This window comes from Canis lupus, chromosome 19 (assembly GCF_048164855.1).
Source record: "Canis lupus baileyi chromosome 19, mCanLup2.hap1, whole genome shotgun sequence".
NCBI classification, from domain to species: Eukaryota; Metazoa; Chordata; class Mammalia; order Carnivora; family Canidae; genus Canis; species Canis lupus.
Genome location: NC_132856.1, coordinates 7,989,987 through 8,004,807, shown reverse-complemented (window position 1 = coordinate 8,004,807; position 14,821 = coordinate 7,989,987). Strand labels below are relative to the sequence as shown.

General features: G+C 37.1%; 1 protein-coding gene across 1 annotated transcript in view; it reads left to right on the top strand.

Annotated features, from left to right (window-relative positions):
- SYN2 (synapsin II) overlaps positions 1 to 14,821 on the top strand; it is a 200,641-nt gene that overhangs the window by 114,427 nt on the left and 71,393 nt on the right. The gene's annotated exons all lie outside the window — the stretch shown is intronic.

Below are 14,821 nucleotides of genomic sequence, written 5' to 3'. Positions count from 1 at the left end.
TCCACCACCCCTAGTTCGTTTCCCAGAGTTAGGAGTCTTTATGTTCTGTCTCCCTTTCTGATATTTCCCACACATTTCTTCTCCCTTCCCTTATATTCCCTTTCACTATTATTTATATTCCCCAAATGAATGAGACCATATATTGTTTGTCCTTCTCCGATTGACTTACTTCACTCATACCCTCCAGTTCCATCCACTTTGAAGCAAATGGTGGGTATTTGTCATTTCTAATGGCTGAGTAATATTCCATTGTATACATAAACCACAGCTTCTTTATCCATTCATCTTTCAATGGACACTGAGGCTCCTTCCACAGTTTGGCTATTGTGGACATTGCTGCTATAAACATTGGGGTGCAGGTGTCCCGGCGTTTCATTGCATCTGCATCTTTGGGGTAAATCCCCAGCAGTGCAATTGCTGGGTCGTAGGGCAGATCTATTTTTAACTCTTTGAGGAACCTCCACACAGTTTTCCAGAGTGGCTGCACCATTTCACATTCCCACCAACAGTGTAAGAGGGTTCCCTTTTCTCCGCATCCTCTCCAACATTTGTGGTTTCCTGCCTTGTTAATTTTCCTCATTCTCACTGGTGTGAGGTGGTATCTCATTGTGGTTTTGATTTGTATTCCTGATGGCAAGTGATGCAGAGCATTTTCTCATGTGAGTGTTGGCCATGTCTATGTCTTCCTCTGTGAGATTTCTCTTCATGTCTTTTGCCCATTTCATGATTGGATTGTTTGTTTCTTTGGTGTTGAGTTTAATAAGTTCTTTTTTTTCTTTTTTTTTTTTATTTTTTATTTTATTTTATTTTATTTTTTTGAGTTTAATAAGTTCTTTATAGATCTTGGAAACTAGCCCTTTATCTGATACGTCATTTGCAAATATCTTCTCCCATTCTGTAGGTTGTCTTTTAGTTTTGTTGACTGTATCCTTTGCTGTGCAAAAGCTTCTTATCTTGATGAAGTCCCAATAGTTTATTTTTGCTTTTGTTTCTTTTGCCTTCGTGGATGTATCTTGCAAGAAGTTACTGTGGCCGAGTTCAAAAAGGGTGTTGCCTGTGTTCTCCTCTAGGATTTTGATGGAATCTTGTCTCACATTTATGTCTTTCATCCATTTTGAGTTTATCTTTGTGTATGGTGCAAGAGAGTGGTCTAGTTTCATTCTTCTGCATGTGGATGTCCAATTTTCCCAGCACCATTTATTGAAGAGACTGTCTTTCTTCCAATGGATAGTCTTTCCTCCTTTATCGAATATTAGTTGACCATAAAGTTGAGGGTCTACTTCTGGGTTCTCTATTCTGTTCCATTGATCTATTTGTCTGTTTTTGTGCCAGTACCACACTGTCTTGATGACCACAGCTTTGTAGTACAACCTGAAATCAGGCATTGTGATGCCCCCAGATATGGTTTTATTTTTTAAAATTCCCCTGGCTATTCGGGGTCTTTTCAGAGAGAGAATCTTAAGCAAACTCCATGCCCAGTGCAGAGCCCAACTCAGGTCTCAATCTCACAACCCTAAGATCATGACCTGAGCCTTCACCGATTGAATCACCCAGGTGCCTCTAACCAAAACAAGTTATCTTGATGAAACTAGTTTTTTCCCTTTTATTTATTTTTAAAGATTTTATTTATTTTAGAGAGAGAGAGAGAGAGCATGAGCGGGAGTATCAGAGGGGGAGAGAGAGAGAAAGAATCCCAAGCAGACTTTGTGCTGAGCATGGAGCCTGACTTGGGGCTCCATCTCACAACCCTGAGTTCATGACTGAGCCCAAACCAAGAGTCTGATGCTCAACTGACTGCACTACCCAGACTCCCCTGTTTTTTTTTCTTTTAAAATGTCAATAATTATAATACTTACCTAATAGAGTTATGGTTTGTATATATTTAGCATAATATCTGGCACATTGTGATGCTCAATGAATGTTAATTGCTATCATTGTTATTATCATCAGTATTATCAGTATTATCAGTATTGTCATCATCTCATCCCACTGAGATCCCCTTCAGGTCCTTAGACAATCCTAAATAAACTTTTAAAGAATTAGTGATTCATAAGCAGTTTGATAGAGTGGCTCAGAGAAAATGGTCTTATTTTTTAGCAGGTCTTCCTTTACAGATCTTTCTCTTCTTTATCTTAAATAGGACTTCTGACTGAAAAGCTTTGAACTGGCTTTTGGTGTCAATGTATAGCCCACTCTACCTGCCTTCAGAATAGTCCTAGTTAGTGGGATGCTATTTAAGGAAGGGAAATCTGAACTCCTTAGCCATCAGTTCACTGTATTAGGCCATTTATCTCTGGGGGATGTTGACTACTGTTCCATGAATCCTTGGTCAGTGTAGTATGATGAATCATTGGCTGGGAAAAGGACTCCCAATGTCTGATAAAGTGAAATGGAATCTGGACATAGCGTCATTGTTGTATCAGCCAGACTTCTGGGAACGCAATTTTTTAGAAACTACCTAACCTAACACATTAGGAGAAACTCCTAGGTAAGATCCCTGGGCAATTGTTGGTATAGTTTATCTTTTTAGAATCTCTAAGAGGAGGATAATGTTTAATGCTAAAAAACATGAGAGTGGTGTAACTTAAGGAGAGGCTTGACAGTGGTGCTTTGAGTCTAGATGAGAAGTCCAGCATTCTCCTTGGAATTTGAAAGTACCTGTGTGCAAGTAAAATATCATGCTGCAAGTTAACTATCTGCCATCCTCCTACCCATTGTTCTAGTTCTTGGATCAACTCCATTGTCTTTGAGGGATTCCTGGCAGCTTCATAGTCCGAATCAATTAATTCATTTTATTCCTTTATTCATATTTATTTAACTACCACTGACAACTAAATTGTGATATGGGCTTCCTAGGTTTAGTTTTAATTCATTTCATTATTTGGGGGGTCTCTATCCTGTGCTGAGACACAGCTTGCAGCTATGGAGGGCATAGATCCATAGGCTGTACTTTCAAATTTTTTTCAGTGAAGTTACAGGGCTGTTAACCCATTGAAATATAAGTGCTAAGAATCTCTCACATTTGCATAATATTTGCAGTTTGTGAAATATACATGATTCTCTTTCAGTTATCACAGTGAGCTGTATAGTCCTTGTTAACCACTATGTAGATTTTGTAGATGAAGACTCTTAAGCTACAAAAATAATAATGTGTCCACCAGGGTTTAAGCCTTCCTCTAATAAATGGTAGAATAAAACATGAACCCATTTTTTTTCTGCCTCCAAGTGAAAATTAATTTGATTATGCCTGAGATGCCTCCATGGATATCTTACTATACTTTAAGAATTAAGTCATTTCAAGTTAGTATGTGGTATGTACCTGTGGTACATACACCTACTGTTTAGTTGGTTCTATGGTAGTCTGGAATGATCATGGATTTTAATGATCAGGGAAGACCTTGTAGAATAGATAAGATTTGAGTTGGGCTTAAATCAATGGAGGGACTGTGAAGGAGTTTTTGGTGTTTGTTCTTCTGAGTGACAGGGCTTTCTTGCACAGAAGTCTTTGTGCAAGTTCTAAACTCAGTGGTGGTGATCTTTATCTGTCTGCCATCCTTAAAAAGCATTTCACCCTCCTCTCTATTCAACTCTCTAGAAATAATTGTGGCCCAGATAGGCATCCTAGTTCTGTATGTTGATATCTTCATGCAGTATTTTTTTTTACCAAAGTATTCCTGTGGAGAAGAGAGTACATATTGTAACCCAAATAGCTGCTGGCATTAATTTGAAATATTTTATTTAAGTCTTATGACTTTATTTTTAAATAGATGTAAAATTTGCACTCTTCTCCATAGTATATGCAATTGTTTGAAAAAGGGAAAAAAGTAATTAAGTAAAAACAATGCTTTATTATTATTTATTATTAATTTAAATAAAGACAGGCTTTATTTACCTTTCCTCTTTTCTAATAATTGTGGTATAATGAGTGAAAGTTCACCATTTTAACTATTCTAAAGTATGCAATTCTAGTCTTAGTATGTCTTAGTCTTAAATGGTATTTAGCACATTCACAATGTTTTGCAGCCATCACCACTAATTCCAAAACATTTTCATCACCCCAAAAAGAAACTCTGTACTCATTAAGCATTCACTCCCACCCCACAGCCCTGACAACCACTATTCTGCTTTCTGTTTCTATGGATTTGTTTATTCTGGATATATAATATAAATGAAATCATACAATATGGTCTTTTGTGTCTGACTTCTTTCATGTAGTGTGTTTTTAAATTTCTTTCGTGTTATATATTATCAGTACTTTGTTCCTTTTTAGGCTGTATTTTGCTTAGTCATCAGTTGATAGGCATTTAGGCTGTCTCTATCTTTCCCGATTAGAAATAGTGCTGCTGTGAACATTTGTGTAAAAGGTTTGTTTGAACATTTGTTTTCAGTATATTTCCTATATACCAAGGAATGGAATTGCCAAGTCATGTTAATTCTATGTTTAGCTTTTGAGGAACTGCTATATTGTTTTACACAGAGCTGCAGCAATTTATATTACCACAAGCAATGTATGAGAATTTCCATTTCTCCACAAGCTCACGAAGACTTGTCCATCTTTTTTTATTATAGCCATCCTAGTGTGAAGTATGATGTCTGTGAATTGATATTGTGGTTTTGATTTGAAGTGATATCTTAATGTGATTTTGATTTGCATTCCCCTAATGACTAATGATGTTGAGGATCTTTTCATGTACTTGATGGTTGTTTTTATGTATTCTTAGAAAAATGTCTATTCAGGTCCCTTGCCCATTTAAAAAGTTGGGTTGTTTGTCTTTTTGTTGTTAAATTGTAAGGATTCTTGGGACACCTAGGTGGCTCAGCGGTTGAGTGCGTCTGCCTTCCGCTCAGGGTGTGATCCTGAAGTCTCAGGATTGAGTTCCATATCAGGTTCCCTGCGTGGAGCCTGTTTCTGCCTCTGCCTCTGCCTGTGTCTCTGCCTCTCTCTCTCTCTCTGTCTCTCATGAATAAATAAATAAAATCTTTAAAAAAAATAAATTGTAAGGGTTCTTTGTATATTCTGGGGACTAGACCCTTATCAGACATATGATTTGCAAATATTTTCTTCTGTTCTGTGAGTTGTCTTTTCATTTCCTGATAGTATCCTGTGATGCACAAAAGTTCTTTGTGAAGTCTGATATCTTTTTTTTTAGTTACTTGTGCTTTTGGTGTATATCTAAAAAAGCATTGCCTAATCCAAAGATTTATTCCTATGCTTTCTTTTAACAGTTTTATCATTTTATATCTTACACTTAAGGCTATGATCCATTTTGAGTTAATATTTGTATGTAATATGAAATAAGGGTCCAAATTTACTCTTTTGCATGTGGATATCCAGTTGTCCCAGCACCATTTATTGAAAAGATTGTTTTTTACCCATTTATTAGTCTTAGAACCATTGTCAAAAATCAGTTAGCCATTGATATATGGGTTTATTTCTGGAGTCTTCATTCTCTTCCATTGATCTCTATGTCCTTCCTTATGCCAGTACCCCGTTATCTTAATTTCTATGACTTTGTAATAAGTTGGAGTGTGATTGAGTTCTCCAACTCTGTTCTTTTTAAATATTGTTTTAGTTATTCTTAGTCCCTTGAAGTTCTTTTTTTTTAATTTTTTTTAATTTTTTTAATTTTTTTAATTTTTTAGTCCCTTGAAGTTCTATATAAATATTTGGATCAGTGTTTTCATTTCTGCAAAAAGACTATTAAGTTTTTGGTACGAATTACACTGAATCTATAGAGCACTCTGGGAATATGGCCATCTTAACAATATTATGTCTTTCCTTTTGTTTAGGTCATCTTTAATTTCTTTTAGCAATGTTTTATAGTTTTTATTGTATAGACCTTTCACTCCCTTGGTTAAATTTGTTCCTAAGTATTTTATTATCTTTGTTGCTATTATAAATAGAATTGTTTTCTTAATTTTCTTTTCAGATTGTTAGTTGCTAGTATATAGAATAAAGCTGATTGTTATATGTTGATCTTATATCCTTTAATTTTGTGAATTCATTTATTAGCTCTAGTTTTGGGTGTGTGTGGATTCTTTAATTTCATGTATAATGTGTGAATTACATCCTTCCCCACTTTTAAAGAAATATTATCCATTGCATCATCCTATTTCACTTCAATGAGAGTACATATTTCTTTTGTTTTCACTTTATAATTTACAAAATGCTTTTACATCTAATTTTATTCTTTTGATAATAAGATGGCCAATAATATCCCCTTTTATAGATAAGGACACTGAGGCTTTCAGAATTTAATGATTTACTATAGGCTCACACAGTCTCAGAGCTGAGATCTTCTCACTAGAGGCCCAACATTCTTTTGACTGAACTCTAATTTCTTTATGTATTTGCTGTAGTGAGTAGAACTTGGGTCATAGCAGTTTTCCTATGAATTTGAGAAGCCAATTCTGTGACTAGGATCAGTATGCAGTAAAATAAAAAATGAAACCAACATATATTCTCAAAAAGACTCATGCAAGAATGTTCATAGCTCTTTATTCATAATAGCTCCAAACTAGAAACATCCCAGGAGTCCATCATGGAGACTAAACCAACAAATTCTTATATACTGGAATACTACTCAGCAATAAAAGGAACAAATTACTGAGCATAGAGCACATGAATAATTCTTAAAAGATTAGGCTGAGTGAAAAAAGCCTCACTGTATGATTTCATTTATATGAACTTCTAGAAGAGGCAAAACTAATCATATCAGCAATGCCTTCTGGAAATGTTGGGTTGAGGATTGATGGGAAAGGGGTATGAGGAAGTTTTCTGGGGTAATAGTTATGTTCTATATACTTATAGGGGCTTGGGTTACATAAGGGTGTGTTCTTGTCAAAACATAGCAAATACATTTAATATTTGGGCATTTCATTGTATATAAATGTTATTTCAAAAGAAGAAAAGAATCAAGTATTAAACTTTGTTAATGATATGCATGTGTAAGTATATAAGGGAAAGTGTATTGACATTTGCAGTTTACTTTGGCATTGATAAAAATAAAAGATGGATTAATGATAGAGGTATAGACAGCTGGACAGATATGTCATAAAGCAAGTATGGTACAGTAGTCTTCCCTTATTCAGTTTCAGTTACCTGTGGTCAACCATGGTCCTCCTGACTTGTTCAAAAGGTCTATAGTAGCCTAGCACTACATCACTATGCCTACATCATTCACCTCACTTCATCTCATCACGTAGGCATTTTATTACCTCACACCATCACAAGAAGAAGAAGGGTGAATACAGCACAATGAGATATTTTGAGAGAGAGTTACATTCCCATAACTTTTATAACAGTATATCATTATAATTATTTTATTTTATTATTAGTTGCTATTAATCCCTTATTGTGCCTAGCTTATAAATTAAACTCTCATAGGTATGTATGTAAAGGAAAAAATAGTACATATAGGGTTCAGTACTATCAGGTTAAGGCATCCACTGGGGGTGTTAGAATTTATCCCCCTCAAATAAGTGGGGAGCTCCTGTAAAATGTTAATGGTAGAATCTAGGTGATGGATTCTCTATAAAATTCTTTCAACTCTCAACTTTGCTTTTTGTTTGAAATTCTCTGTAATAAAATATTGAGGAAGGAAAGGAAACCAAATTTGGAAACATAGTTCCTCTTCAAGCACCCTCTCCTACCCACCTTCTCCTCAGTTTCATAAAATGGGCATAATGTTACATAAATGCTGGGCAAGATGAAGGTAGCAAGAGTTCACTCACCAGGCTCTGAAATGACATGACAACTTTCTATTATCTCTAACTACTCTTTTACCCTGAGACTCTATGTTGTTACCCAGGGTCTGTCCACCACATGTGTTCCCAAGAAACTTGCCTGTCAGTCTTCATTTTTATCCCTAATTATGAAACCTCTTTCTGTTAGAGAAATATCTTACTGCCTTGAAAAGAGCTCCCTGTTGTCATTCCAAAGAATCATCTAATTTTTATTGTGGAAAGGCATTTTTTTTTTTTGTGGAAAGAATAGTCAATTGGGAGGCAAGAAACTTGTATTCTAGAGTAGACTCAAGTAAATGATGTGTGCAAGGTCAAACAATTGATAAGCAGTAGAGCCAGATTTTGGATGCAGGAGTGCTACTTCCAATATATCATACTGTTGCTCTTTAGGACCTAAAGGAATGTGTGGTGGAGTTTCAGAAGGCAAGGACATTTTTCACTTTTTAAATCTGCTCTATGGACATCTACTACTTTAGAACCTAGCCCTGGAAGTTCCCCCTCAACCTTTGGGGGAAGAGAGCTTATAGCCAGCTCTTAGTAGCAGCATAAAAACAGTTTCAATCTTCATATCCTTAAATTATTCTCCTACTTTAGTTACAAAAAGCTCTCCTAGAAAATTGACTGTGAAAAATAGGAGGTTTCTCTGCCATATGTCAGATGAAACCTTTCATGGTTTCAGGAATTCCTAGTGTTTAGAATCTCTTTAATCTTTATTCATTCTGTATTTGTAATAACCTGTTCAAGGTCCTTGTTAAACAACCAAACCCTGGTTAAAGCTGTACAAGGGCTTCAGAGTTCCAATTTACATAGAAACTTAAATCCCAAGAGCTTCTGATAAAGAATCTTTGATGTTTGCCTCCCTAATTTTACATTATGGCAAGAGATTATGTTTGGAGAATATTATTTTGCTCCCTAGGATACCACTCATCTTCCATAGTACCACATACAGTAAATAGGACATAAGTAGACATTCTGTGAACTTGTGATGAATTGGGGTAACTATTGGTTTCCTCAGAGCAACGTCTGGACTTGTACATCTCCTACTACAATTCTTCCTAGAATAAAATAGATACTCAAAATTATTTAAAGAATTAATTGAATCGAGATTTTTTTTACTTCACTTTAAGGGAAGTGTCTGTTATTTTAACTGGACATTTCTCAGCCAAGAATATTGGGCCCCTGAATGAGTCATCAATCAGAATCAGAGGGTTAACAATAGCCTAGAAAATATGAACTGAGCTTATGAGCTGATTCATGGAGCTGTATGTCAGTTCCTTTTGGAAATCTAGCTTTTTGGAGTGGCCTAGATTAATCAAAGACTAATAATACTGAACCCATAGTGCCCACATAGAAATAACTATAGATCTTCCTGAGTTTCTGCGAAAAGGAAATGATAAACTCCTCCTTAACCATGTTTCCAGGCTTAAAACTAGGGATTTTTGGGAGGATGCTGTATTTCCCATTGCTGGTATGGAAAGGGGGAGCAGAGAGAAAGGTTGGGAGAAGAGGGGAAGAGAATGGGGACACAATTGGGAGAGGAAAAAGGTAGCTAGTAATGCAGAGAAAAAAGAAAGATGACCTGAGAGAATAGTGGCTGTGACCTCACTCTGGTTTTGTGATTGGTCAGTAATCGGTTGCAAATGAATTTTTGCTGGAGAATGGTTTCCTCATAGTGGCCAGAAATGCATTGGGTTTGACTCTAGTAGTCACCGCCCTCACAATGCTTTTCAAGTCTTGTGGGGCCTTGGGATCCAGAGTGAGCTTTACATGTTTTGTGGAGAAAGAGGGGAGGAATAACTTTAAATAACTGCTCTCTTCCTCCACAGTCAAGTCTCAGACATCCTAGAGAGGTTCCTCTTGTGATTAGATGTTGGCGTAAGCTTTAGAGTCTAGGGCATTCTTGATTAGAGTTTAACCTCAGGGGGAAGCAAAGGTCACTGCAATTTCAAGGTCACCCAAGAATTTTCTGTAGGTTAAGTATATTTGATGAGAGTTACATAAAACCAGTGCAATTAGTTAGAATCACGTATCCCTTTCCCCATCTTTGTAGATATGTGAAAAAACTCACTTAAGATGTACTATCACTGTGATTTCTCCGTGCTCACAAAAGCTTCAAAATACAAGATCAATGGGTCTTGTATTCCTAGAGAAAACTTAAGAGCAATTTCTTCCAGTCATTTAACATACATTTTTTGAGTGACAACTTTGCTAGGTGCTTTAGATTCAATGTTGAGATAGAGGATTTGGTCCCTAAATTGTGCTTTACCAAGATATGATCTTTAGAAAAAGGAATATCCTAGTTTGTTTGTATCTGGTCTCAAAATCTATGAAGAAAAGCTGGAAATTACTTAGACATACTGCCCTGGATTTTGTACCAATCAGTGCTGGCTCATATAGTGTCTCATCATTCATTGTTTATAAAGGCCCTGGAAGCAGAGAACTAACTATATCCCGGCCCACCTTCCCAAATAGTATTGGGAACTGGAACTAATAGCACTTTGGATGATATAAGTGGGTAGTGCCAGAAACTGTTATATAATGTGCTAAAAATTCTGCCTTGTGGTTGCAGTTAGAGTTGTCAAGTTTTAAATCCTCTCCCCTCCGTTTTCTACCTTTTGCCCTTCTGGGAAGGGATAGAACTTCCTATCCAGAAGTACGTGACATCTTCCCTAGAAGCAAGACTCAGCCTTTCTAGGGGGAGTTGGAAAATGGGGATTCCTGAGTCTTCCTATCCTGGCCCTCTGTGCCACATTCTACTTAGTCTTAATTCTGAGTTCTACTACATGGAGGATGTTAGAAGATATGGTGGTTATGGCGATGAATGTGGCATGGATATTGCATTAAAAAATGTAGTCTGATGAGGCAGATAGGGTATACACAGGAAAAGGTAAATGAAAAATAAGAGGGCAGATTCAGACAAATGATGTTTGTACAGTAAGAGGTAGCATGGAGAAATGGAAAGAGCAGTAACCTTACAGTTAGAAGACCCAGGTTGAAAGTCTCAGTCTTTTTTTTTTTTTTTTTTAAGATTTTATTTCTTTACTCATGAGAGACACACAGAAAGAGGCAGAGACATAGGCAGAGGGAGAGACAGGCTCTCTGCAGAGAGCATGATGCATGGGACTCGATCCCAGGACCCCAGGATCATGCACTGAGCCAAAGGCAGATGCTCAACCACTGAGTGACCCAGGTATCCCTGAAAGGCTCAGTCTTATGTTCATAAGCAAATAAACCTTTTTTGCCTTAGCTTATTCATCTATAAAATGAGGATAATAATCTTCACTGTGCCTAACTCTCAAGGTTGTAGTAAGGGTCAAGTGAGATAGTATGAGAAACTTTGGAAAACACAATTTAAAATACAAACACAGGCAGACAAGTGGAGAGTGATCTTAGCCTATTTTACAGATGAGGGAACAGGCATAGAGAGATGAAAAACTTACTGAAAGTCCTACATGCTTGTTAAACAGTCACCTGTAGTTTAGACACAAAGCAGAATGACGTTTTCCACTTTCCCCCCTCTTTTATAGACCTTGTTAAGTAGCCAGTATGCTGTTGCCCCCACATAAAGTGTATTTAGGTTTAGGGTGAGGAAACTTAGGGATCCATATTTTATCCAAAAGGGTATGGATTGTAGGGATATGCTATCATCTTATTCATTTGGCTTGGCAAAGGTTTAACATTGCAAGCATAAGCCTGGTGTGAAATTTTAAATTTTCTAGTAGCCACAGTAAAAAAAAAAAAAAAAAAAAAAAAAAAAGAAAGAAAAGAAAATAATAATGTTTTGTTTAACACAACAAAACATGTGATCAATATAAAACAAATAATTAAAGAGATATTTACATCCTTTTCTCATACTATATCTTTGAAGCTGGAATGTGTATTTTGCCGCCCAGCACATCTCAACTTGTATTAGCTGCATTTCAAGTGTTCAGTAGTCACATGTGGCTGGGGCTATTCTACTGGACGATGTATCCTTTCATAATCTCCTTTTTCCCATCTCTCAATTCTGGCTTTTTTTAGAAGATTTTATTTATTTATTCATGAGAGAATAAACACAGAGAGAGAGAGGGAGGCAGAGACACAGGCAGAGGGAGAAGCAGTCTCTGTGCAGGGAGCCCGATGTGGGACTCAATCCCGGGTCTCCAGGATCATTCCCTGGGCCAAAGGTGGTGCTAAACCACTGAACCACCCTGGCTGCCCACAGTTCTGGCTTTCTAATGTTCATTCCTATCTTCACTATTTTCTCTTAATGGATCTGTTTATTTTCCGTTTCTTTGGTGTTAAAGAGCCAGGCTTCTTTTCTAAGTGCCAGGTATCCTTCTTTGGTCAGGTAAAAAATTCTCTTCTAGCTACTATTTGAAATCAGTTAGTGTTCCTTATACCATGCCTTTCTTTCTCTGTGAATATTCAGCTCTTTTGAACTGAGTTTTCCATCTCATGTTACTTATGTGTCTGTCTCTTCTACTTAATTTTGTTCAACTTATGGACAAAGATAATGTTTTACTCATTTTTCTGATCCCAGCCACCTAGCACAGTTTCTGGCCCCCAGTAGAAATTTGACAAATTTTTAGTAATTGAACAAGTAAATCAGTTTTTTCCTGGATATCCCCCCATCTCCTTCTTCTTCAACAGTGATTTTTCTCTGTAATGATAGTTTTTGTTAAGGAGCTATACTGTGGCACATAAAGACCTCCCTTGTTATTTGTGGTTTTAATTATTTGCAGGAAAATAAATAGCCAGAATGTTAATCCATATTCCATAGTAGTTTCCAGAAGCCCTTTCTTTAGTCACTTTTTAGGGTTATCTGATTTCACCTATGTTGGGAAAGCCTTCGGAGTCTATTAGGCTTTGCTCTTTACCTGCCTACTCGATTCCTGATGTTTCTCCCAGGTTCATTTTCATATCCTTCTTGCCTTCATACCTGCCTGGACTCTGGACATACTCTGTCCAGACTTTCCCTTCACTCTGAGGTTCTTATGCAATCTCAGCCCCAGTTGACCTGAAGGTGGGAATTCCCTAAGAGCAACTTAATGCAAAACCACAAAGTCATAGAACCCTGAAGTTAGAAATGATCTAAGAGATTCACTTCCAGGGGTCTTTACACTTTTTTAAATGGCTGATTTTTTTTTAAAACAAAGCTTTAGGCACAACTCTATATATATAACTTGTGAAAATGGAGTTGCTTTAATGAAATACAGCTAATGGTTCCAAGAGTTAGTTTGGGGTTCCACAGGACATGGTTTGAGAACCAGTAATCTGGTTCAACTCCTTCACAGTACAAAAGAGTAAACAAAGACCTAGAGAAGTGAAACAACTTGCCAAATCCACACAGCAAGCTAGTGACAGGATCTGGACTAGAACCCAGGTTTTCTTTCCAGGTCAGTGTGCTTTGAACCACAATTTACGGTTTGGAGCTTCATTTCCCAAGGGGAGAAAACAGTAACAATGAGTCTTTTATTTTACTCTCCTTGATGAGATCTGACAGAGTCCACCTCTTCTTCTCCTCTAGTAAGTCAGGCTGGCCCCCTCTTGTTATTGTTTTTCTCTAGAACCCAGGCTGGGGCTTGCCTTAGCCTTTGTTCTGTTCCCAGTTTTTGTAGTGCCAAGAAGGATAGAGAGAGAGCGGATTCAGGCAGGTCATGGTGGCACAGATGTTTCCTGTCCCTTGGCTAGTCTGGCTGTGTCTTTCAGAGGCAGCTGAATGCCACGGCCAGGTGTGTCTTTCAGGGCCTTCCAAGCCCTTGGAGGTGGTAGGTGTTTATAACCGCAATTTCCTCACTAGTGTCTGTTTTTCACAGGCCTCTAGCCACTACCTGAGGGAATACATCTAAACTTCTGCTTTGGGAGTCATCAATCATTCAAAGCTCTCTGGATCTGGCCATAATTTACCTCTGTATTCTTATTTTCTAGTGTCCCCTTCATGCATCCTACATTTTCTCCCGGAGTTCTGTGTTTTCTTCCCTTCCTCCTCACCTTCACCTTGATCTTGTAAGATCAGGCTTAAATGCCACCTTCTTTAAGAAGCAATTTCCAACCTTATACAACCTCCCTCTGTTGTAGTTTTATAACTTTGTAGCTACATCTCCCATCATTCCCTGCCTCAGGGACTTTGTACAGCAACTTTGTACATACCATGTTGTTTCTCACTTCTGTGGCTTTGCTTATACTCTTCATTTGCCCACAATTCCCTGCCCTAAGTTTTTACTTCACTTTTGCTTGGCTAACTCCTATTTAGGATGAGCACAGGCATCACTTTTTTCAGCATGGCTTCCTTGACACCTCCAGGCTGAGTTAGGCTACTTCCATAATAGAATATACTCGTCTCTACCTTTGTACTTAAGCAGTATATTTTATCTCTTTGTATCTGACTCTCACACTAGACAGTGTTCCAAAGAGATATCTATGTCTTTTATTTTCTATTTCTAGCATCTAGCAACATCTCACTAATAGTAGATGCTTAATAAACACTGTGGGATCAATGAATAAATAATTTTTATACTGTTTTAATACGCTTATACTATTATAGTATCTACATTTTTAAAAACACTTTTTGTCTACCACTAGACAAGTTATGTGACAGCAGGGACAGGGTTTGAGTCTTTGAGTCTTACTCACCTTTTTGTCTCTCACAGGGCCTTATTCATTATAGGTATATCAGCTAGGGTTTTCCAGAGAAACAGAACCAATAGGAGATATATAGATATTTAGATTTATTTTAAGGAATTGTATCAAATGTAACTTAAGGAATTTTAAGGAACTCAGGCAAGAATTGATACTGTAGACTTGAGTCTGAAATCTGTAAGGCAGGCCATCAGGCTGGCAACTCAGGCAGGATTTCTATGTTAACCTTGAGCAGAATTCCTTCTCTGAGAAACCTCAGTGTTTGCTTTTAAGAACTTATACTGATTGGATGAGGCCCACAAACAATTATCAAGGATAATCTCTGTTACCTAAAATCAACTGGTTGTGAATATTAATCACATCTACAAATTACCTTCACAGCAACATCTATGCTAGCATTCAACAAAATAATAGGGGACCATAATCTAGCCACAAATTTTTTTTTTTTTTAGCC